Source organism: Indicator indicator, chromosome 14, assembly GCF_027791375.1.
Source record: "Indicator indicator isolate 239-I01 chromosome 14, UM_Iind_1.1, whole genome shotgun sequence".
NCBI classification, from domain to species: Eukaryota; Metazoa; Chordata; class Aves; order Piciformes; family Indicatoridae; genus Indicator; species Indicator indicator.
In genome coordinates, this window is record NC_072023.1 from 2020001 (window position 1) to 2042605 (window position 22605).

The following is a 22605-nucleotide window of genomic DNA, read 5'->3' on the forward strand; positions in this document are numbered from 1 at the left end:
AATGCTGTGAAAATGAAGGAAGGAAAGCAGCAAGATGCTTTTTTACAAGACAACTGGCCCTCCATCCTCCCTCACCCATGAGCAACCATAGCAAGCATCTCCTGGGAGGACCATTATTCAAAGGTGTTTGGACTTCTGCAATCTATGGCTGTAAATAGAAAGAATGAAGAACCACGAATAGAAATGAGTAGGAAACTGTTTATTCCCATTCCCAGAATATGTTCAAGGCAAGAAACAGTTTTCCATTCCATATTGGGATGAAATTGAGGCCCTTTTGAGCAACGGAAAGCTTTAGGTCCCCCCCACCCCTCCTACCACAGAATCACAGAATCAATAAGGTTGGAAAAGACCTCAAGAATCATCAAGTTCAACCTGTCACCCAAGACCTCATGACCCATGGCACCAAGTGCCACATCCAATCCCCTCTTGAACACCTCCAGGGATGGTGACTCCACCAACTCCCACATCCTGCTGCTCCCCTTCATGTCCTCCAGAAGAGCTAAGTGATTTGGGTGCCATCCTCCAAGGACAAGAAGCTCCACCAGCCTGATGCATTCACAGGCCTCTTCTCACTACTTGACATCCCTGCCATGCATTGCAGAAGAGTGTCCAACCTGCAGGCTGAATCTGAGGTCAGATACAATTACAGAATCACAGAATGTTAGAGGTTGGAAGGGACCTCCAGAGACCATCGAGTCCAACCCCCCTGCCAAAAGCAAGGTAGGTCCACACAGGAGCACATCCAGGCAGGTTTTGAAAGTCTCCAGAGAAGGAGACTCCAGAGAAGTCACACACAGAAGGCTGACTGAGCTTCTCCACACTCACAACCTGCTGAATCTGGAACAGATTGAGATCGAAGCCCAAATAACAGAAAGGTGTCACATGAGTGAGAGGTTTCAGGAGTGCGGCTTTACAGGCAGCAAGGCTGTTCCTAACTGCATTCACATGCAACCCCTGGGACAATGCCAGTGCTGTTTGCAAAGGTAGATGAAGGGAAATGGGAGTAGTAAATCATAGAATCATTGAATGGTTTGGGTTGGAAGGGAGCTCCACAGGTCATCCAGTCCAACCCCTCACTCTTCACACCTAAAATATTCCACTCTAGAGCTCAGAGGCATTTCCAACCAGCACCTTCCTGATGCTGTGTCTGTGATGTACAGTTTGAGAACCAGCCATGACTCTTTGGTGCCCATTCCAAACTTGATTCATCAGTTGGAAAGTCAGAAAGTCATCAGCAAAACTCATTCATCTTTCAACAGTCCATGCTGACAGGTACCCACTACATCCGTCTGCTAGACCAAATCGATTCAGCTTCTCTATTCACCCTCCAGCCTACTTCTGGTACAGGGTTGAGCAGAATTTGCTGTTTTGTTTGAACCCCTGCTGCCATTAGCAGGATCCCAGCTGACTTCCCCCCCACACACACATAGCATAGTGAAAAATGGAAGTGAGAGTGCAAAGGGAAGCCCACAGAAAAAGGCCCTACACTTCTGTTGCAGGAGTTCTTCCAGAAAAAAAAAAAAAAAAAAGCAAACTGAATGAAGTACACCTAGGAAACATGTTCTTACATCAACAGTATCACTACTAACACATGGCCCTGAGCAACTCACAGAGTAGTGCTTGCTTGACATTTCAGTCTTGAAATATCAGCATCACTTTCTGCCTGCATGCTGCTGTCCTGCTTGAATTTCACTGGACTGCCTGCATGTCTACAAGGCAGCATCTTCATAACTATTAGGATCCCCACACTTAGCATCTTACTATCTCCATACTTAGCAGTAGTACCTCCATATTAGAATGTCTGTATTAGTATCTCCATACTTAACTTTAGTATCTCCATGTTAGTATCTCCATACTTAGCATCAGTGTCTTCTTACTAGGATCTCCATATTAGTATCTCCATACTTAGTAGTAGTATCTCCATATTAGTATCTCTATATTAGTATTCCCATACTTAGCATTAGTAACTCCACATTTGTATCTCCATATTAACATCTTCATATTAGTATCTCCATACTTAGTAGTAGTATCTCCATATTAGTATCTCCATGTTAATATCTCCATACTCAGTATTAGTATCTCCATCTTAGTATCTCTGTATTAGTATTCCCTTACTTAGCATTAGGATCTTCATATTAGTATCTCCATACTTAGTAGTAGTATCTCCATATTAGTATCTCTGTATTGGTATCTCCATACTTAGCATTGGTATCTCCATATTAGTATCTCCATATTAATGTCTCCATACTCAGTATTAGTATCTCCATCTTAGTATCTCTATATTAGTATTCCCATACTTAGCATTAGTATTTCTATATTAGTATCTTCATACCTAGCATTAGTATCTCCATATTAATATCTCCATACTTAGTATTAGTATCTCCATATTAGTATCCCTGTATTAGTATTCCCATAGTTAGCATTAGTGTCTCCATGTTAGTATCTCCATATTAATATCTCCATACTTAGCATTAGTATCTCCATATTACTATCTCCTATTAATATCTCCCTACTTAGTAGTAGTATCTCCATATTAGTACCTCTATAGTAGTATCTCACTGCTCCATATCTCCACATCAGTATGTCCATACTGAGTATCTCCATCAGTACACAGGGGCAATGGTTTTAAACCAGAGCAGGGGAGACTTAGATTGGGCATTTGCAAAAGGTTGTTGACTATGAGGGTGGTGGGACACTGGAACAGGATGCCCTGAGATGTGGTGGACACCTCATCCCTGGAAGTCTTTCAGACCAGCCTGGATGAGGCCTTGAGCAACCTGGGCTGGTGGGAGGTGTCCCTGCCCATGGCAGGAGGGTTGGAATGGGATGGTCTTGAAGGTCCTTTCCAACACAAGTCATTCTATGGTTCCATGAACCTATGGTGCCATAATTCTATGATTCCATGATTCTGTGATTCTATGATTAGCAGCACACTGCCCCATCACTGGTCACATCTTCTTCCCACTGGAATATCAGCAAATCTGTAGAAATCTAAGTTCATCACTGCATGCTAGCCCTTGGGTTCCTGACTGGAGGAAAATATTCCCATGCCTAACATGAATAGCAGAATTCATTTCCCACCCCCACCCTCCACCCCCTCCAGTAAGGGATTTGCTGCTCTACCTAATCACTCCCATTTCTTCTCAGATGAAGGACTGCTTGTGAGTGTTGGGGTTGAAATCCGGTCAGTGCTATCACAGACAACAATGAAGGATACCAATAACAATAAAAAGATACTTTAGAAGCATTTGAAAGATGATCACCCTCCATAATCATTAACAATCTGTCACTTGCTGGCTCTCTTTGGGCACAAAGTCATCAACACCACCACCAACAGCTGCTGCCACCCTGAATGTCAGGGAAGGAGAAGGTTGGAAGGTTCTGGAGAAGAGAAGGCTCTGAGGAGACCTTCTTGAGGCCTTCCAGTATCTGAAGGGGGCTACAAGAAAACTGGAGAGGGACTTTTTAGGGTGTCAGGGAGAGACAGGACTGGGGGGAATGGAAGAAAAATAGAAATGGGTAGATTCAGACTGGATGTTAGGAAGAAGTTATTCACCATGAGGGTGGTGAGACACTGGAACACGTTGCCCAGGGAGGTGGTGGAAGCCTCATCCCTGGAGGTTTTTGCAGCCAGGCTGGAGGTGGCTCTGAGCAACCTGCTCTGGTGTGAGGTGTCCCTGCTTATGGCAGGGGGGTTGGAACTGGTGATCCTTGAGGTCCCTTCCAACCCTGACAATTCTATGGTTCTGTGATTCTAAAATTCCACCCCACATTTTCAGTTTCCCAGACTGAACTTAGGGCCTACAAGAAAGATGGAGAGAGACAGTTTGCAAAGGTCTGTAGTAACACAAGGGGCAATGGCTTCAAACTAGAGAAGAGCAGATTTAGATTGCATGTTAGGAACAAGCTCTGCACCAGCAGGGTAGTGGAACACTGGAACAGGTTCCCCAGGGAGGTGGTTGGGACTCCATCCCTGGAGATGTTCAAGGTAAGGCTCAACAGGGCTCTGGGCAACCTGATCTAGTGGAGGATGTCCCTGCTGACTGCAGGGGGATTGGACTAGATAAGCTTTGGAGGCCCCTTCCAACCCAGACCATTCTATGATTCTACATAAACACCTCTGACATTCACTTTACAACTGGACTCATGTGGCAGTTTAGGCTGGGTGCTCCCTGCCACTGCTGCATGAGGTGCACCTCTGGTGTCCTGGGTGCCCACCCACAGGAAACGGCGTATTTCTACCCATAAGTCCTGCACCCTATAAGGCCATCTGCAGAGTCATTCTCTTCCTCTTTCTTCCCTCTCTGCTCCCACGGGAGATGTCCTCTCTTATCGGGTAATGCCGGGGGAGTATCCTCAAGGCCTCTTAGGCCTGACTAGGCCTAATGCCAGGAGGAGAATGGAGGGGGGGGGCAGTCTCAGACCTGGCCAGCCTGAGACTTGCCTAGCAGCGGGAGGGGGAAGAGCGAGCCCTGGGGAGTTTGGGTTTACCCTCAGGTGGGAAGAAGGGAAGGATTGGGAAGCTTTTGGGAATTCTGTGAGGGGTTCTGTACGCTTTGGGATACTCTTTGTCACTATGCTTTGTGGTTTGTAGTTCTCTGTAGCTTCACCAATTGCTTTTCCATTTAAACTTTCCATCACTCTCCAATCCGTTTGTGTGAGTCTCATTCTTTTGTCCCTTTCGGGGCAAGAGACGATCTGTCTGGCCCCAAACCAGCACAACTCACCATAAGAATGGAAATAAGAGAACAAAAGCTCCCAATGCCACAGGGGTCAGCAGCATCTGAACATACTTGTGTGCTGCTGGGGGAAGTTAAATTGTTGTAATGCTTAGGAAAATAAGCTGTGAACACAAGTAGGTGAATCGCCACTTTATGCCTCTTGTGTTTCAGATCAAGCCTCTGAAACATTTTAATCCAGGCAGTGGAGACAACCTGGTCTGCACACAACTGAAATCAAGTGGAGCATTTGCAATGCCTGCAAACAGGGACAAAAGGAAACTCTTGACTTTCTTCCACACCTTGCAAATGCCAAAGGAACAGAGCAAGTCCCCTGAGTGAAGTGCAGGACCTGAGAAAGGTTTCAGGTGCCTGCATCCAAATCCTCAACCAGTAGGATTTGTAGACGTACCTTGGTGCCTAAATCCTGCTCACTTTACACGAAGTGCCTGGTCCATGAGCTGGGATTTCCTACCTTGCTGCCAGGCAGAGCCTGCTTTGAGAAAAGCATTTTGTAACTCAGGTTTCCTGCTGCTAGGTTTGCTCTAAGGTGTGTTTGGAGGAGGCTGGGAGTGGGAGAACCATGTTGCAAATGTGAAAGACCTGCTTTCATCTGCCATCAGTTTTGCCTCTGGGAAAGTCAAGGTCAGAAATGGAGAGTGGCCATGGTCTGCTTAGTACCTCCCATAGTAGTGACCAAGGAGCCGGGAAAGAGTCCTGAGCATGAACATGAAGTTCCTGGTGGCTTCTGGCGTGATAGAGACTGGCTTTCTTTAACTGCTGGATCTCTCTGTGGCTGCAAGAGCCACGTGAGGCATGGTGGCCAAGAGAAAAAGCTTGGAAGTCTTTCTCCTCATATAAATTCAAGTGTAAATATGAGTAGTCATCACAGCAATCTGGAATGAAAGGGCTCACAAAATCCACACAAGTCTCTTGAGACTTGCAGCAGATGTCCACAATGAACAACTGTTCCTGAGGTCATCAGCTTTGCCAGGATACTGCTATGTCTGGTCAGATCAGAAGCTGAAGCATGAATGAACAAAGGAACTTTGTCCTGCTGTGCTTTCAAAGAGATATGAATCACAGTGCCCAGCAAAGACATAGAATCATCATAGAATCAGAGAATCACAGAATCATAGAATCATTGAATCATGGAAGCATTGAATCATAGAACATTAGAGGTTGGAAGGGACCTCCAGAGATCATTGAGACCAACCCTCCTGCCAAAGCAGCATCACCTAGGGTAGACCACACAGGAATGCATCCAGACAGGTTTGGAAAGTCTCCAGAGCAGGAGGCTCCACAACTTCTCTGAGCAGCCTGCTCCAGGGCTCCAGCACCCTCACTGTAAAGAAGTTTCTCCTCATGTTGAGGGGAAATCTTCTATGTTCAAGTTTGCATCCATTTTTCCTTGTCTCATCAGTGCACACCACTGAAAACATCCTGGCCCCCTCCACTTGACACCCACCCCTCAGATATTGATAGATATTGATCAGATCCCCTCTCAGCCTTCTCTTCTCCAGGCTAAGCAGCCCCAGGGCTCTCAGTCTCAAGTCCCCTGACCATCACTGCTGAGAGTCTCTAGGAATGGAGAGTTTCTAGGGATGGAGAACTTCCATCCTTACTCCTGGAGTTTCTTACAGTGGGACAAGTATCCTTCTGGAGAAACTGGCTGCTCATGGCTTGGATGGGTAAACATTGGGGGAAAAAAATCCCAAATCCTTCTCTGGGACTCAGACAACAGATCTCTGCACTACTCCCCCTCTGTGCCTTTGCCTAGCTTCCATAATAGCCTAGCTGGATTATTTAGCATGGTTCCTGCAGCCAGAGAGAAAGGGAGGAGGTCATTAGAGAGCCACAGCTAGAAATCATTTAGGTTGGAAAAGACCTTCAAGACCATCAAGTCCAACCATTACACAGCATTTCAAAACAATCCCAAATGTTGCATGAAGTCTGTAGACTGTGGATTCCACGGTTGAGCAATGTTTTTGTTCTGAGAACAACAGTTTAACTTTGTTAAAAAAATACAATAAAAAACAGACCCATTAAAAAGCAGAATCTGAAGTTTATTTGTTGGATTTTTTTTCCTCCAAGGTACAGCATCTGTGGAAAAGAACATTTCAGTGTGAAGAACAGGCTGATTCACTGCACTGCTTCTGAGTACAGATTGTTGTCTTCTCCCACACACTCTTCACAAATTAGGAAGGAAACTTGAAAGGCACTACAATATAGGAGGGCTTTTATTGCTCCTGGCTTAGCAGTAGCTCATAGAATCATAGAATGGTTTGGGTTGGAAGGGACCTTAAAGCTCATCCAGTTCCAACCCCCCTGCCAGGAGCAGGGACACCTCCCACCAGCCCAGGTTGCTCCAGGCCTCGGTCAGCCTGACCTTGAACACCTTCAGGGAGGGGACATCCACAACCTGCCTGGGCAACCTCCTCCAGTGTCTTACCACCCACACTGCAAAGATTTTCTTCCTAAACTCCAGTCTAAATCTCCCCTCTTCCAGCTCAAAGCCATTGCCCTCCATCCTAGCACTACAAAATTCCCTCCCCAGCTCTCCTGTAGTCCCTTTCAGGTACTGGAAGGCTGCTCTAAGGTCTCCCTGGAGCCTCCTCTTCTCCAGGCTGAACAAGCCCAACTCTTTCAGCCTGTCCCCATAGGGGAGGTGCTCTAGACCTCTGATCACTTTCCCGGCCTCCCCTGGAGCCACTCCAACACTTCCATGTCCTTCCTATGTCAGGGGCCCCAGAGCTGGACAGGGCACCCCAGGTGGGTTCTCACGAGAGTTGAGCACAACCTCAAATTCCCACTCTTCATCTAAAAGGGAAAGGTTAATAAAATTTAAGAGATGAAGACAAAGCTGCAACTTTAAATGCCTCAAAGCAACCCTGGAGTCATGGCATGGCATGGCAATGAGTTCAGTGTCAGAGGTTCAGCTGCCCTTGGTAAGGCTTGAGGACACTTAGTCCTGAGACTTGGTCATCAGGTCCTGTTCCAGAAAGGCAGAGGACCATAGGACTGTGTTAAATTCTTGTGTTCAAATGGACTAAGCTAGGAGCTGCTCTAACTCACTGCTTCAGCTTCACCCAAACAACACTTCAAATGTCTATGAAACTGAAAAGTCTCCTACAAACCCAACCAACCTCCTCTGTGCAGTTGTCTGCAAGAAGAAGCAGCACAGAATCACAGAGTGCCAGTTTGGAAGGGACCCCAAGGATCACCTGGTTCAAGCTTTCCAGGTAATAGAAGATTTGCAATGAGCTGACCCAGAGCCTTGCCAAGCTGAGTCTTAAATCTACTGAAGGGGAATCCACCACTCTCCCTGGGAGATTATTTTAACTGTTCTCATGAGGAAACATTTTCACCAAAATAAGAGAGAGAGCAGAGTCCTAAGCATCTATACCAGGGCTTGTTTTTCTCTCCTCAAACTTTGGGGTTTTTTTTAATCCACACAATGTATATTTAGTGCAGGAAACCAGCTAGGAAATCTTGCCTGAAAGAAGATTTGGTTGCATTGTTTCAGATTACAAGTCAAATGTCAGAAGTAATTCATTCAGGAGGCAGCAGGATCCCTCCAGGGTTGTTCAACCCTCAGTTAAAATAATAAATAGCTATCCCCAAAAGCTTTTTGTTTGCTTGGTTGTTGGTTGGTTGTTTGGGGGGTTGGTTTGTTTGTTTGTTTTATTTTGGTGGTGGTGGAGCTTTTTTGTTTGGTTGGTTGTTTTGTTTTGTTTCATTTTTTTTTCCTACAGGCAACATGAGAAAGCTACCAGAAAATTGCCCTCATAAAGTGCATCTTTTCCTGATTTCTCAGGTAAATTGCAATATATCACACTGTGACTCTGTCAACAATCACTTGGAATCATTCCTTGAGATTCTTAGACAACCAAATTTGTCTCTCCCCTACAGAAAAACAAAGAGAGCTGAAGCAAAACATAAGTTTGTAACAAAAGGCAACTCTCTTAGTCATAGGTGAGAAGTTGGTCTGCACCTGAGTGATCTACAGGCTCTTAGTGCTCAACTCCAGTGAGATTTTCTTACTAGGGAGCAATTGAACCATAGGATCATAGAAGTATTAAGGCTGGAAAAGACCTTTAGGATCATTGAGTCCAACCCATGGAATCATAGAATTATTCAGGCTGGAAAAGAGCTTAAGGTCATTGAGTCCAACCCATAGAATCGTAGAATAGAATCATAGAATTATAGAATCATAGAATCGTAGAGTCATAGAATCATAGAATCATAGAATTATAGAATCATAGAATCATAGAATCATAGAATTATAGAATTATAGAATCGTAGAATCATAGAGTCATAGAACCATAGAATTATAGAATTATAGAATCATAGAATCATAGAGTCATAGAATCATAGAATTATAGAATCATAGAATCATAGAATCATAGAATTATAGAATCATAGAATCATAGAATCATAGAATCATAGAATTATAGAATCGTAGAATCATAGAATCATAGAATTATAGAATTATAGAATCGTAGAATCATAGAATCATAGAATCATAGAATCATAGAATCATAGAATCACAGAATCATAGAATCATAGAGTCATAGAATTATAGAATCGTAGAATCATAGAATCATAGAATCATAGAATTATAGAATCATAGAATCATAGAATCATAGAATTATAGAATCATAGAATCATAGAATCATAGAATCATAGAATTATAGAATCATAGAATCATAGAATCATAGAATCATAGAATTATAGAATCGTAGAATCATAGAATCATAGAATTATAGAATTATAGAATCGTAGAATCATAGAATCATAGAATCATAGAATCATAGAATCATAGAATTATAGAATTATAGAATCATAGAATTATAGAATTATAGAATCATAGAATCATAGAATCATAGAATTATAGAATCGTAGAATCATAGAATCATAGAATTATAGAATCATAGAATCATAGAATCATAGAATTATAGAATTATAGAATCATAGAATTATAGAATCATAGAATTATAGAATTATAGAATCATAGAATCATAGAATCATAGAACTATTTGAGTTGGAAAATACCTCTAAGATCAAGTCCAACCATCAACCTAACCCCACCATAGCCATTAAACCATGTCCCCAAGTGCTGTGTCCACACTACTCTTGAACACCTTCAGGGATGGGGACTCCATCACCTTTTCTTTTCCTTCTCACATAAGACCCAGAACTTCTTGATTTTATTAGAGATGCAGTAGTTGAGGAAGCTGAAATAGACACCACAAGCAACACATCCTTGTGTTTGCAGCAATCCTGGAAAAGCCACACGTAGAAGCCACCAGCCAGCTGTCAAGTAAATACAAAACCAGTTGTGTGATGTCTCTGTGAGGGCACATTTGTAACACTCCAGCAAAAGCAGCATTTATTCCCACTGGTACAGGTACCGTCAAGGTGCTCAAGATCATCTTGGATTCACAAATCTTCTAATGAATACCAGACTTTGAGACTCAGTGAAGACAAGCAGGAGGAGACCACACCACTGTGAACCTTGGGGTTGAGTCCCAGGAAGGTGCTTAAAGCAAGAGCAGCTGAATCATCTTTTACTTGGAAAAGACCTTTAAAGTCATTGAGTCCAACCCATAGAATCATAGAATCATTAAGGTTCAACCCCCCTGCCAAACAGGATCACCCAGGGCAGGTCACACAGATGGGTCTTAAAAGTCTCCAGAGTAGGAGATTCCACAACCTCTCTGGCCAGCCTGCTCCAGGGCTCCTGCACCCTCACACCAAAGAGGTTTCTCCTCATGTTGAGGTGGACCTTCCTGTGTCCCAGTTGATCACCATTGCCCCAACTTTGTGGTCTATAGAAGGTCTTTTCAAGGTCAGAGTGAGGAGACCACAGATGTTAAAGACCCAAAGTACAGATGAGCTGAATATAGCAATTAGGATTTATTTGGGTATCAGCTATCACCTCAAAATAGCAGCAGGCGTGGTTGCTGAGAGAAAGAGCTACAAATATAGTTTAGAAACCTTATATAGTTCTATAAATAACCAGGTAAGGTTATTTATAGACAGCTATGAAACAGATTGGTCACTATAAGGAGCTGTGTTCCTCTTCATATAGAGGGGAATGTCTGTGAGCCAAGCCCTCTGGTGCAGGGCACTCATCACACTTTAATGGTCTGTATCTGAAAGTCTGTTCACCACTCATCAGAGTTCTGGCATTAGAGCCCTGATTGGCCTTCCCAAACAGAGCACACCAGCTCTCCAAGTTGCCACAGTGCAGGGAGGTTCCATCAGATGACCTATAGAGGTCCCTTCCAACCCAGACCATTATCTGGTTCCTCCTCAACATGAGGAAGAACTTCTTTACTGTAAGGGTCACAGAGCACTGGAACAGGCTCCCCAGAGAGGCTGTGGAGTCTCCTTCTCTGGAGACTTTCAAGACCCATATGCGTGACCTGCCCTGGGTGATCCTGGGTGTTTGGCAGGGGGCTTGAACCTTAATGATTCTATGATTCTATGGGTTGGACTCAATGACTTTAAAGGTCTTTTCCTGTGAGACCTGAACTAGATTCTATGGTTCTATGGTCCTGCTCTGGTAGGGGGGGGTGGACTCCATGATCTCCAAAGGTCCTTTCCAACCCCTAACATCTTGTGAGAAGGAGAATCAGGACCATTGCCTATGTGGTGATAAGAAAGTCAATAAAAGTGCTAGGCTGATGGTTGGACTTGATGACCTTAGAGCCAATTCCATGATTCTCTGATTCCTGTTGTCTTGCTACTAGATGAGTGAAGCGGCAATTTGCCCTCCTTCATGCCACCCATGCTTCCAAACCTCAGATCCCTGCCCTGCAAGACAAAAAGCAAACTTTCTATAACCCAGCTCCACAGGCTGACCTGGAAGAATCCCTTCCATTTGCAGAAGCCTCATTAAAACAAAGCTTTCCTTCTCTTCTTGAGGGAAAGAATAAATCAGTGCACAGCTAAAGAAACTCTGGACTTTCTTAGAGACCTTGGAGGGTTGGAGGGTGGTGGGTTTTTTTGAGGTAATTTACCCAGAAACATAGTTTCCTAAACATAGAAAGTTTCTCCAGGCTCTTTGAAAAACAGGTGACCCGAAAATAAAGAAGTCATAAAAATAAAAGCAATGCTCTTAAATCAACCATGAACTTGAGCTTTTCCAGTGGGTCTCCACAGCACAACTTTAACTACATTCTTCCACTGCTGAGCAATGAGAGGAATTTTGCCCTGCACTGAGAATGCACTGCATTTAAAATGATATTTCATGTGGTTATAGAAGTGTAGAAATAATACCTTCATTACTAGCAGAGAACTTAACCTTCTTAATTAACTTACCTCTTCAGCTTCCTTTTAATATACAGTGGGGATGGTATCAAGTCCTAATGTGTTGTATTTATAACCTGCTTTTTTCCTGAGATGCAAACCAAGTAGCATTTGGGGGATGAAGATTTGCTAAAAAAAAATTAGCTGCAGAGCTTCCCCTGTCACAGTATTCCTTTGACTTTCAAGCTATGGCCTCCCTTTTTAAAAAGCATATGCTGTGCATTGAAGCTACTTCATGACTCTTGGGAAGTCAAGTGAAAGATTATTTTAAGTTCTAGAAAATGTCAAGATATCCTTTCCTGATTTTTCTATTCCCTACACTAATGCAAAGGGAAAGATTCACAGCTGCAGCAGTCATGAGCCAGGCCAGTGACACACAGTCTGTAGGTTTTTCCCTTCCCCCCTCTCCCCTTTTTTAACTTCTGCTCATTTTAATGGAAAGCACTTTATGGAATCAGAGAATTATTTGGGTTGGAAAAGACCTCCAAGATCACTGAGTCCAATCACCAAACCAACACCACCATGGCCATTAAACCATGGCCCCAAGTGCCATGGCCACAGGTTTCTTGAACTCCTCCAGGGATGGGGACTCCACCACCTCCCCAGGCAGCCTGTGCCAATCCCTGACCACTCTTGCAGCAAAGACATTTTTCCTCATCTCCAACCTGAACCTCTCCTGGCAGAGTTTCAGGCCATTTCCTCACCTTCTATCACCTGCTCCTTGGGAGAAAAGACCAACCCCCACCTCACTGCAGCCTCCTCTCAGGGAGCTGTAGAGAGCAATGAGGTCTCCCTCAGCCTCCTCTTCTCCACACTAAACACCCCCAGTTCCCTCAGCTGCTCCTCCCCAGCCCTGTTCTCCAGACCCTTCCCCAGGTTTGTTGCCCTTCTCTGGACACTCTCCAGCCCCTCAATGTCCTTCTTGGAGCAAGGAGCCCAAAACTGAGCCCAAGATTCCAGCAGTGCCCTCACCAGTGCCGAGTCCAGAGGTAGAATCCCTTCCCTGCTGCTTCTGGCCACACCATTGCTGATGCAGGTCAGGATGCTATTGACCTTCTTAGCCACCTGGCACACTGCTGGCTCATGTTAAGTGGTGTGACTTGTGAAGATGCTATTTTCCTTTTCAACTGTTCTCCAGTGGAACAAGGCCCAAACTTTTAGTCTTTTTGCCTCCTTTGCTTTACAGAAAGCAATGCAGTTGCATTACGTGGGACAGAAACTGCCCTGAGTTAGCATTGCACTGCCTGGGTCTGGGGCAGGTGACAGAGGAGAGGGTAGGGTCCATGAGAGATTAAAAACTGGAGGGAAAAAAAGAAAAGAACTGAGGGGTGAGTTCATGCTCAGCCCCACACTGCTGCCAAACCAACTCTGGGGTTAAAATCAACCTTGCTGTATTTGGAGTCTATACACAGCAGCATAGAACACAATGAAGTTGCTGCTGTTTAGAATTACTCTCTGGGTCAAAGGAAAGGGAATTCATTCTTTTAACAGGATGCAGCACCAACATATGTTCAGAGATAAGGTAATGCAAGCCACTACAAAGATTTTTATCCCTTCTCAAGGCAAGGATGGGAAATTGTCATGGATTTTGTTTTCCAGAGCTGATTTGATATTCTATCCTATTAAACACCCTCACAGCCCCATGACCTGAATTTACATAACAGAGCTATCAGAACACAACTGACTGAACACAGAACCTACATTTTTGCAGTATGCAAGGCAACGTTTAGACCAAGTGGACAATATTTAGACCAACTCCACAATATTTAAACCAACTCCACAATATTTAGACCAACTCAGTAATAACTGCTCCATGCAGGGATAAAATTTCCCTGTTTCAGTGAAATTAAACCACATTCCTCTTCCCTTTTACATCACATTAAAAGGACCTGGCTGTTTAGTTTGCATCTGCTCTGCACCAAAGTGACCCTTTCATAAAGTCCATGCTGAAACTTCTATCCAGGACACTGTTAGCATCCTTCTCTTTTCATCTGAGGCTTTCAGTAAATACAGTCTTTGCATTCATCTGTCAGTACCACTTAATAACTGCCTAATTAGTTAGGCAGTTACAAGATATGACAAAAAAAACCCCAGTAGAAGTCTCAAAGATATCATGTTCCTGTACACTCTCTAAAGACTAGTGGCTAGAAAGGAGGGAGGGACCCAGGTGGGTGCCAGGGAGGCCCTGCTGAGTGTTTCCATCTCTAGATACTTCACCCAGTTCTCTAAACCTGTCCCAGCAAGCGGTGCTTTGGCCCAACACAACAGGGAAAGGATACAGCAAGGAACTGCATGGTTAGGATGTAATTTCTCTCCTAATTTTATTTCTAAGATTGCTTAGGCATTAAAAAAAAAAAAAAACAAACAAAACAAACAACTATCTTCCCCTTGGGCAGGACTGCCAAAAAACAATTTTCCTCTCCTTTTCATTTATCACTAAACTAAAATCAGTGTCAGCTCTGAATTTTAATGACCTACTCCTCTACTCCTGTTTCCCAGCTTTGTTTACTTAATCAGGCAATCACACAATGGTTTAGATATTGGTTTAGATTGACCTTAAAGATCATCCAGTTCCAAGCCCCTGCCATGGGCAGGGACACCTCCCACCAGCCCAGGTTGTTCAAAGCCTCATCCAGCCTGGCCTTGAACACTTCCAGGGAGGAGGTAGCCACAACTTCCCTGGGCCTCCCCACCCTCACTAGAAAGAATTTCTTCCTGATCTCCAGTTTAATCTCCCCTCTCCCAGCTCAAAGCCATTGTCCCTCCTCCTGTCACTACCAGCCCTTGCCAAAAGTCCCTCCCCAGCTCTCCTGCAGCCCCCTCAGGTACTGGAAGGCTGCTCTAAGCTCTCCCAGGAGCCTTCTCTTCTCCAGGCTGAACAGCCCCAGCTCTCTCAGCCTGTCCCCATCAGGGAGGTTCTTCATCCCTCTGATCATCTTCATAGCCTCTTCTGGGCCACCTTAAGCAGTTCAATGTTCTTCTTGTGCTGGGGGCCCCAGAGCTGGAGGCAGTGCTGCAGGTGGGGTCTGAGCAGAGCAGAGCAGAGGGGCAGAATCCCCTCCCTGTGCTGCTGCTCTCCTGCTCTGGATGCAGCTCAGCACACAGCTGCCTGCTGGGCTGCCAGGGACCACTGCTGGCTCCTGGGGAGATTGTCACTGACTGACATCCCAGAAGTCCTTCTCCTGCAGGCTGCTCTCAAGCCATTTCTTGGCCAGCCTGGATTTGTGCTTGGGATTGCCCCCACCCAGGTGCAGGACCTTGCGCTTTTCCTTGTTAAACTTCCTGAGGTTGGCTTGGGCCCCATTTCATTCTGCAGAACTTCATTAATGTGTGCTGAGCATGCTGTCTGACAGCCAACAGTGGCCACAGACAGAGAGCTTGAGTCCTTTGAAACAGCCAACATTTCAGCACATCCTTTAACTGAACATGAAAGAATATTGAAGGGGAGGGGTCTGTGCTGTTGGGTCAGTGGGAGAGGGACATTTTGATGGAAAACAAGACCAGGTCTCCCATTTGCATGGAATCATAGAACTGTGGAGATTGGAAGAGAACTTTGACACCAACAAATCCAACTGCTTGCCTGGAGGTCACAATCCTACCACTACTGCTAAGCTACTACCACTATTGTATGCCCAAACACAAATGACTTGGAAGGTTACCTTGCTTAGAATATTAACATCAATTACCAACAGCCTCTTGGACAAATAAAATGCTTTTTTTTCCCTCATAGTTGGTTTTGAATTAATGTCCACTGCCAAGAAATGTTTCGTTCTTCAAAGTTTTGTTCTTTTTGTCAGTTTTGTTCTTCAAAATATTTTTTCCCCTCTACCCCACTCTGGTGAGACCCCACCTGGAATACTGCATCCTATACAAGAAGGATCTGGAGGTGCTGATCCACCAGAGAAGGGCCATGAGGATGAGCAGAGGGCTGCAGCTCCCCTTCTATGGAGACAGGCTGAGGGAGTTGGGATTGTTCAGTATGGAGAAGAGAAGGCTCCAAGGAGACCTTCTTGTGGCTTTCCAGTATCTGAAGGAGGCTACAAGAAAGCTGGGGAGGGACTTTTGAGGGTGTCAGGGAGTGATAGGACTGGAGGGAATGGAGCAAATCTAGAAATAGGTAGATTCAGATTGGATGTTAGGAAGAAATTCTTCCCCATGAGGGTGGTGAGACACTGGCACAGGTTGCCCAGGGAGGTGGTGGAAGCCTCAGCCCTGGAAGTTTTTAAGGCCAGGCTGGAGGTGACTGAGCAACCTGATCTAGTGTGAGGTGTCCCTGCCCATGGCAGGGGGGTTGGAACTGGCTGAGCCTTGAGGTCCCTTCCAACCCTGACAATTCTGTGATTCTATGAAATACCTCCCTTAAAGCCTTGGAAAGAGCAGGTCAAAGGACTGCAGTGATGTACATCAAAAGAGCTTCTCCTCCTCACTGAAAAATCCCTACTAGACAGCAATTGAAACCCAAATAACAACAGACAAAAGCCAAACAAACCCAGACTAGGAGGACATTGTTGTAGCTTGCTGGGTCATTTGATACTGCCTGCTACAGTTCCTTTCTCTTCCTGCCATGCACGAATAATCCTGTGAATTTGGAGTTTAGAGAGCACAGGTTGCCCAACAAAAAGTACAGTTGCTCATGAATAATTTGGATTTCAATGTGCATGTAGAGAAAATGGCTCAACACAAGGCTGTTTTTCCTGTGTCAAAGCCATCTGTGACTCCACATTGTCATCATGCATGCTGTGGGGGTCACTCTGCATGAGCAGCAGCACGTGAAGTGCCATGGAATGGGTCTATGAAAAGCCACTTCAGGATGCCAAGGCACAGTTCCTGGAAATGGCAATGATCTGGGGGCTTGAGGAACAGGGATGTGCTTGCAAAGCCTGCAGGTACTGGAATCAGCTGCCTTTTCCATGCTGAATATAGTTGTACGTGAGGGTTTGGTGCACTGCAGTGACGCTGTTAGCACGTTGGGGTGTTTGTTGGGTTTGCTTTTACTTGGGGATGAGAAAGATGTGAGTCATCCAGCTTCTTCAGAGGAGAGCAGATGAAGTGTTGAGAGCACACTAATGATGGGGCAGGCCCAGAGGAGGGCCACCAGAATGATAAGGGTTTGGAGCACCTCTGCTGCAAGGACAGGCTGAGGGAGCTGGGGGTGTTCAGCCTGGGGAAGAGAAGGCTCCAGGGAGACCTAATAGCAGCCTGCCAGTACCTGAAGGGGCTACAAGAAGGATGGAGAGAGACAGTTTGCAAAGGGCTGCAGGGACAGGACGAGGGGAAATGGCTTCAAACTAGAGAAGAGCAGATTTAGATTGGATGTTAGGAGCAAGTTCTTTACTATAAGGGTAGTGGAACACTGGAACAGGTTGTAACCTGATCTAGTTGAGGATGTCCCTGCTGAATGCAGGGGGGTTGGACTGGATGAGCTTTGGAGATCCCTTCCTGACCATTCTATGACCATTCTAATATGTGTTCTGAACGTGTGATAAAAGAATAAAAGTGTGGCTCTGAGCCACTTTGGAATGGAGCACTCTGAAGAATTATGTTGCACAGTTGTTTTTTTTCTGTGCCTTGTTGTTTGTTTGTTTGTTTGTTTGTTTTTTCCTTTGTAGGTGAATTCTGGAATCCATAAATCCCACATGGGTCTCAGCAGGTCCAAATGCTATCCTACAAGTTCTGAAGCGTTGCAAAGAGGAGGCATAAACACATTAGAAAGCTGAAACAGATTTTCTGCATCAAAAGGACCATTTCCAGACAAATCAACCTTGTCTTCTTCCCCTCTAGCCTTTTTGCACAGGAATCTGAAGAACTCTGCTAGTCTGCATAAATATATTCATGAAAAGTTTTGCTGCAGCTTATATAAAGATCCTTCCATTTTGACACAAATCAAATTAATCCTCTTTGAGTCTTCAGTGAAACGACGATGCTAGGCTAAATAAATCTCTTTGAATTCTCATTAACTGTTAGTACAGCTGATTCTTTGACTGGTTCATTAGCATACTTGGTGGCATATGCTCAAAAAGAGGAAGGGGGGGAAAAAAACCCCACATATAAAAGAACCCTGCAATTTAATGCAAAATAGAACAAAGCTGTAGATTTCAGACTTTGCCTTCCACACACTGCAAAGTGCAGGGAGCAATGATCCAACTTGAGCATTGCAGGAGGTTCTTCTGAATTGCCATTCAAACTGCTTCTTAACTTTGACAAAGTATAAATTAATTACTCAGCTGTATGTAGATTCTCATCTGTCAAAGTGAATTAAAAGTGTGGAGAAGGAACAAAAAAGTGCCAACACAAGAAGGACATCAAACTGCTGGAGCTACTCCAGAGGAAGCTACGAAGAGGGCCAAAGGGCTGGGGAACCTCCCCTATGGGGACAGGGTGAAAGAGTTGAGTCTGTCCTCTGTAGAAGAGAAGGCTCCAGGGAGACCTTAGAGCAGCCTTCCAGAAACTGAAGGGGGCTACAAGAAAGCTGGGGAGGGACTTTTTCCAAGGGCTTTCTAGCAACAGGATGAGAGGGAATGGATTGAACCTCAAAGAGAGGAGATTTAGACTGGAGATTAGGAAGAAATTCTTTGCAGTGTGGGTGAAGAGACACTGGAACAGGTTCCCTGGGGAGGCTGTGAATGTGAACACCTCCAGGGAGGTTGTGAATGTGAACACCTCCAGGGAGGTGTTCAAACCAGGTTGGATGAGGTCTTGATCAACCTGTGTTAGTGGGAGGTGTCCCTGCCCATGGTGTGGAGGATGGATCTATATGATCTTGAAGATCCCTTCCAATCCAGAGGATTCTAACTTTCTGTGACATGACTCTATGATAGCCTATTGAAATATCCCCAGTGTAACATTAACAGACAGATATCAGCAACTCCATTTGCTACTTCACAATACCACAACTTGTTGACTCACCTTTCATGCTTCTTAGAAAGGAGGAGTTGTGTCTTTATCCCCTGACCCTCTCAGTCAGATGATTTTACATTGCAGCTTTCAAGAACTGGAAGCTTTCATCCAGTTCCCTGTTAGTCGCAGAGAGATACTAAAGCTATTATCTGCTAAAGAGAATTCATGATCTGGGTAAAACACTACTCTGTTTAATAACCCAGTCTCCACTGAGAAGCTGTGTAACAGGAATGAAAGGAAGCAGGAAGAAACGTGCAAGCCCTTGAAGGAAAAGGAGCAATCCACAGCCTTTTTCCACACCGAGTGTCAACACCAGCAGAGCCACAAGGAGCTCTTTGCATTCCATTTCCATGATCTAACACTGCTCCATGGAACAAGCTCAGCTCCTTGGCTGGTGGCAAAGGTGGGGGGGGATTTCGAAGAGGTCTCCATTTACATCCAAGCCCTGCAGAGCCCAAGCTGAGTCTCTGTGATTGAATGTGATAGCCTGCACCACATCAGGCATGGCCACAGGCATCAAAGTGCCTGCCCAGTCTTTCACGGGGAGGGGTACTGTATTATTTAATCTCTCATTAATATGTTCCATGCTAAGCAGGGTGCCTGCTGTCATGTTTCTTGACTTCCACAAGCTAATTCGAGTTGCTGCTCCTTATTACATAATTGTACTGCAATGCAATCCTGGAGGCAGCTTCAGGATGTCTCTTATGGCTTCCCATCATTTATGTAACGTCCCAGAAAACCACTCCAAAGGCTTCTCTAGACCTAAGATTTACTGGCTCTTCCCAGCCCAAATGAAGCAAAATTGCTTGTGGCAGGTCTGTTTTCACTGTAAAGCTGAAGCCCTGAACTCCACAGGATTAATAAACTTGTGTTATTCCTGTTAATATTGCCTTGGAACACAGCTACTGCTTTACTTTATTATCCTTCTGTGATCACAAGAAGATTCCTTGTCCTCCCAGGACAGTTGTCACAGGCTGATGATGCCTGGAGTGATCTCTGACAGGAAACAGTGATGGAGTGCAACTCCCTTTCCTTCTGTGTGCCCACATTCTTACCCAGCTCCCTCTGTCACTCAGATCAGTGCTCCTACTTCAACTACTTTTATCATAGATTCATGGAGTGGTTTGAGTTGGAAGGGACCGTAAAGATCATCTAGTTCCAAACGCCTGCCATGGGCAGGGACACCTCCCAGCAGACCAGGTTGCAGAAACCCTCATCCAGCCTGGTCTTACACACTTCAAGGGATGAGGCATCAACAACTTCTCCAGTGTCTCACCACCCTCGTAGTCAAGAATTTCTTCCTAATGTCCAATCTAAATCCACCCTGCTCTAGTTAAAACCATTGCCCCTTGTCCTATCACCATGTGCCATTATGGAAAGCCCTCTCCAGCTGTCATGCCAGCTGCATTGCTATCTGAGACACAAAAGCATTGGAACAGGCTGTCTAGGGGGTTGGTGGAGTCACTGTTCCTTTAGGTGTTCAAGAAATCCCTGGACACACCACTTAAGGACGTGGGTTAATGGCCAGGGTGGTCTTAGGATGATGGCTGGACTTGATCTGAGAGGTCTTTTCACAGAATCACAGAACGTTAGGGGCTGGAAGGGACCTCAAGAGGTCATCCAGTCCATCACCCCTGCCAAAGCAAGATCACCTGCACCAGGTCACACAGGAACTCATCCAAGCAGGTCTTGAATAACCCTGGAGAAACAATTCCTTTCCGACAGAAACAATCCTTCAAGCCCGTGCAAAGCCCACGATCGTGAGACAAAAATCTTATTTCACAGACTCTCCTGCTCCCCACACGTTCAGAAAGTTATCTGTGGAGAAGTTGGCTTTCTCTTTCTCTCTCCTCCTTATCCTGAGCTCGGGGAGGAGGAAGAGCAGCCGCAGGGAAAGGAAGCGAGCGCGGTGCAGCGAGCCCTGCGGAAGCCGAGAGGAAGCAGTCGATCATTTCAGCGAGAGCAGCGTGTCTTGGCGACGTTCCTTGTCACCACCCCCTCCATCCGAGCCTCCTCTGCCCCTCCCACGCTCACACAGCTCAAAAGCAGATGGAAAATACTCTGCCAAAAGACACTGAAACGCAGTGTTAGAAAGTTACTCTCTCCAGGCTGGAGAAAGTGATGGAGAACTCTGGCAGGCGAATGAAATTATTCACAGTCAGTGGCATTTTGGACGGGGAATGCGGGAAGGCAAGAGGAGACTGGAAGAAGTTGAGGGGGGATTGTACAAGAACCATCTGGAACACAGGAGGCAGATGCACTTCAGCTTGCTGCACTTCAGAGAGAGACCTGTGTGGCTAATCCTGGGTTAGGAAGCCATTTCCCAGCCTTCAGGAACTGTTTTCAAAGCTGAGAACACTGCAATGCTGCCATGACCTGATGCTTATAGCAGAGCCAACACCGTCAGCTCTGGCTCCCCTGGAGGGCTTTTACAGTCTTTATTGCTGCTCAGATGCTGAAGGGACTGCAGCTTACTCATCTGCTGTGTCACTTTTTACATGTGCTAGTTTCATTTGGATTGTAAAGGTGTGACACGGAGAAGAGATGCTGAGAGGTATCATCCCCAGTGCTTCAGAGATGACACTTTCCTGAAGTTACTTTTTTCCCAGTTTCTTGTTTCCTTATATGTCTCTGACCTGTTCTCACAAGAACTCAGCTCACTCTATGTTCAAAAAGCAAGGTGCCTTTTCCTCATATGACTTCCTTGCTCATGAGAGAGTGAAAATTGAGTTCTGTCTCCCAACTCTTGCATGGGGAGAGAAGGGAGGAACCATGTGTGAGAGAGAACTGAGACTACAACCAGTGTTTTGATGAACATATTGAGAAACCATGGTGATGAGCACAGGAGGGCAACCTGGAAAGTGTGCTTTGTTTCTTTGTGTTATTTCCTTGGAGCTTTAGCCACATGATGCTGGCAAATATCTAATGCATTTTCCACGTATCTCTTTGAACCAAAGAGAAATCAGATGGAAATTGTCCTAGTAGTACAGAGAATCATAGAATCATAGACTCAGAGAATCATAGAATCACAGAATGGTAGGGGTTGGAAAGCACCCAGTCCAACCCTGCTGCCAAAGCAGGATGACCTAGAGCAGGTCACACAGGAACATATCCAGATGGGGCTTGAAAGTCTCCAGAGCAGGAGACTCCACAACCTCTCTGGGCAGCCTGCTCCAGGGTTCCAGCACCCTCACAGCAAAGAAGTTTCTCCTCATGTTGAGGTGGAACTTCCTGAGTTCCAGTTTGTGTCCATTGCCTCTCATCCTATCACAGGACACAAGTGAACAGAGCCTGGTCCCTTCTTCTTGACACTCACTCCTCAGATATTTGTAACCATTGCTCAGATCCTCTCTCAGCCTTCTCTTCTCCAGGCTAACCAGCCCCAGGTCTCTCAGCCTTTCCTCCTCACACAGAGGTTGCAGTCCCTTCAGCATCCTCATAGCCTCCATTGGACTCTCTCCAGTAATTCCCTGTCCCTTTTGACCTGGGAGCCCAGAACTGGATCCAACTCTCCAGCTGTGGTCTCACCAGATCTCTATATAGATATAGACACTAAAAAAAAAAAAAAAAAGAAATGTGGTGAAATTTTCCCATCTCTTGATCACCATTCTGTATTTAACTCCAAGATCAATGATCTTATTAGCTTCCAGAACACCATCAAGGTAACATTTTT